Below are 3,507 nucleotides of genomic sequence, written 5' to 3' on the forward strand. Positions count from 1 at the left end.
AAAAAAAAAGATTTGAAGCTGCTACATGTCAGCAAGGACACTTTTCAAAAGAATTCAAAGGCAACTTCAGGGAGATCAGCTTACATCAGTGGGGAGCCACAGTAAAATGGCCCCATGCTCCAGTAAATAATCCTCACCAAGCTCACATAGGCAAACCTAATTAAACTCAGTAGGTCACACACACACAAAGGCATGAAAATAGTAAGAACATTTTTTTTGAAAGAAGGGGGTCAGTGGGAACAGGGAGAGTATAGGAGAAAGCACTGGGGCGAATATGATCAAAATACATAATGAGATTATGAGATTAAAATACATATATGAGATTGTCAAAGAAAAAATAGTTATATTTTTAAAGTCACTCAAAGAATTAAAGGAAGTATTTGGAAACTATATATACCAAATGAGATTAATATCCAAAACTTAACAAAAGAATCCCACAATTTAACAGCAAAGTAAATAACACAGTTAAAGAAAATGAGCCAAAGAACTGAGTGGAAGTTCCCTCAGAAAAGACTTAGAGACATTCGTGACAATATGGTTAGCAGCTCTGGTCATCAGGGGAAATCTAAATCAAAACCATGAGACATAACTCCATACTCAGTAAACGGTACTGCTACTATAGAAAAAAGCATAGAGTCCTGGAATTATAGATTCATACTGCCAAACACCAATATAGAATAGAATGTTTTTCAGCCATAAAAAAAATCAACACACACTACATTGTGGATAAAAGATAGTAAAAGAAAACCACTGTCTAAGATTCTACTTACATGAGGTACCTGGATGAGTTTGACTCATTGATATAGAAAAAGATAATGGTGATTCCCCCAGACTACAGTGCAGGAGAATGAGGGCTCCCTGTTTAAAGCTTGTGGAGACCCACATCAGATAAAAAAGAAAGATAAAAGGCTCTGATGAGCTACAGCTGTGATGGCAGAAGTAGAAGCATATGGACTTACTGCCACTGAACTACAAAATTAAAAGATGATTATGTATATTTCCCAATGACTTTTGCACTGAAACTATAGTTAATCCTGAGTTTCTGCCATCAGTAGATGCTGTACATCTACATCTGTAGATGGTAGAGAGAGGCTACCTGAGACCAAGAGAAATTCCTAGAGGCATACCTGCAGGGTCTACAAGCCCAGTGGATAACTCCCAAGATCAGCACCCCAGCTTCTTTCCCAGCATGCCTCTCAAGGCCCATCCCAGAGCTCCGGCTCAACATAGGCTTTGAGCAAGTCAACAGCAGCTCAAGGGAGCTGCAACTACCTGGACTGACTGGAAGAGTGGCTACTCTTCTAGAAGTTTCTGGAGAAAAGTCAGCTCTGACTGCACGCTGATCATTACATCTGAACATCCGTCTTTCTGTTTGCCTCCTTCTCCTTCACTTGGGAAATGCCCTAAATTGCAAAGTTCTAGGACTCTCTCTCTCTCTCTCTCTCTCTCTCTCTCTCTCTCTCTCTCTGTTGGTTTTAAAAATACAAAAAGACAGTATTTGAAGAAGTTTGCACTGCCATGTAAATTTTAAAATCTCAATTTCTCAAATATAGCTGCACAGTTTGATATAGTTGGATAAATGTGAAATTGTTTTACTCCTGTCCTATTCAATCACTATAATTGAACTAACACAGACCAAAGAACATATATTTCAACTTGATTTTCTTTTGAGCCAATGCTGAAATAACAAGTGTTGTTGTTTAAGAGACAGATGTGGTATATGGGGACACTGGGGAGATGGCTCAGTGGTTAAAGCATGTACTGTTCTTCCAGAGGATAAGCCTTCCCATTCCCAGCACCTACATCAGGTAGCTCAGAACTGTTTGAAACTCCAGCTCCCAGGATTCTTACACCTCTAGCCTATGTGAACACCCATACACATGCACACACATATATCATGTTAAATATAAAAATCTTTTCAAACAGAGAAATAAAATATATAATAAATAGTACTTGAGGCTGGACATAAATGTTTTAACGTTTCATTAATTCAAATTTACTATTCACCATTTTGCTAGACTCAAGGTCACACTGGCCTAAAACTCCTAGAACTTAAGGTATTTTTTTTTTAAAGTGGAAAATTAAAGGATTAGGCCTTTGATTCAACCTTTCAAATTCTTGGGAAGTGAGCAGAATAATGAGAGAGAAAGAGGAGCAAGAAAGTTGAAAAGGCAAAACTTTGTTTTATTTTGTTCCATAAATGAGAAAGAAATGACTAGAGATGGAGCCAGACGAGTGGGTATGTTTCATATCGCTGCTACAAACCCGGCTATAGAGTCCTCTTGTTCTCCTTGTAATGTTTCTTGCATGTGTAGGCTTTCAGGGCTGACCATTTGTTATTAAGTAGCCAATTTTATTTAAGAGTCAATATATCTAAATTCAAGGCTCTATATCCTGCGAGTATTTTCTCAAAACCTGTGCACAAGTATTCATTTGTTTAAGAGTAATTTTCAATAACAAGATATAAATGAAAAAAAGACTATATAGTAAGTAATTCCAGATTATATTATTTCAAACGCCAAAGTTATATTTAATAGAAACTAATTAGGTGTTGTCCAAGGTTTGGTGGGGGTCCCATTGATATGAAAGATCAAGGGACCATTTATGATAAAGATCTGATTGATAACATATTTATGTGCTTTCTAGAACTATATGCTTAAACTGCAGGACCTCTTATGAGTATAAGCTATAACCTTTAAAAGGTAACTAAAATTGTCATATATTTTTAAATACCACTGTATTCATTTGCTTTCTACTGTTGCTAAACCACAAGAAAAGCAACTTATAGAAGGGAGGGTCGGCTTGTTCTTATGGTTCCGGGGGGAATAAATGTTGATCACCATCATGGTGAGGAAACATGGCAGGCAAGGAGGCAGGAACAGCCAGCCCAGAGCTCACACCTTCAGCTTGTAAGCAGAGAGAAGACATGACAATCGTCAGTCTTCAAACTCTCAATTCCTACTCCCCCAGCCATATTCTCTCCAACAAGGCTATACCTCCTAAATCTCTCCAAATAGTGACAGCAGCAAAGGAGCAAGTGTTCACATATGTGGGCCTATGAGAGACAGTCTCATTCAAACCACCAGTAGCCATATGAAAGAATGATATAAAATACTGCTGGCTGAATTGAATGCTATGAAAAACACTCACTAGCTTTCTCATAAATAATAACAGATACATGTTACACAATGACCCAGCCTTTGACAATTTAACCACTAGCAGGGAGATAAGAGAGAGGGAAGTCTGACAATGGAAACTACTTGGCAAGTTTACACAATGATAAGATTGGCTGGTATTTTCCTGTACAGAGGACAATTCAGACTCTCTAAGGTCTGAACAAACATATTTCTTGATTATGCTTTTCCTAAACATCCCTGACTAAGCAGATCTGTCTAGTGTAAAAAGCTCCCATGTTGTCTTAATAAAAAGTTCCTCTTTTACAGCATTTTTCTATTTTAATAATGAGTTTATTGTTCAACAAAGTAAAATCCTTACTCTAATTCCAGC

Source organism: Mastomys coucha, unplaced genomic scaffold (assembly GCF_008632895.1).
Source record: "Mastomys coucha isolate ucsf_1 unplaced genomic scaffold, UCSF_Mcou_1 pScaffold15, whole genome shotgun sequence".
Taxonomy (NCBI): Eukaryota; Metazoa; Chordata; class Mammalia; order Rodentia; family Muridae; genus Mastomys; species Mastomys coucha.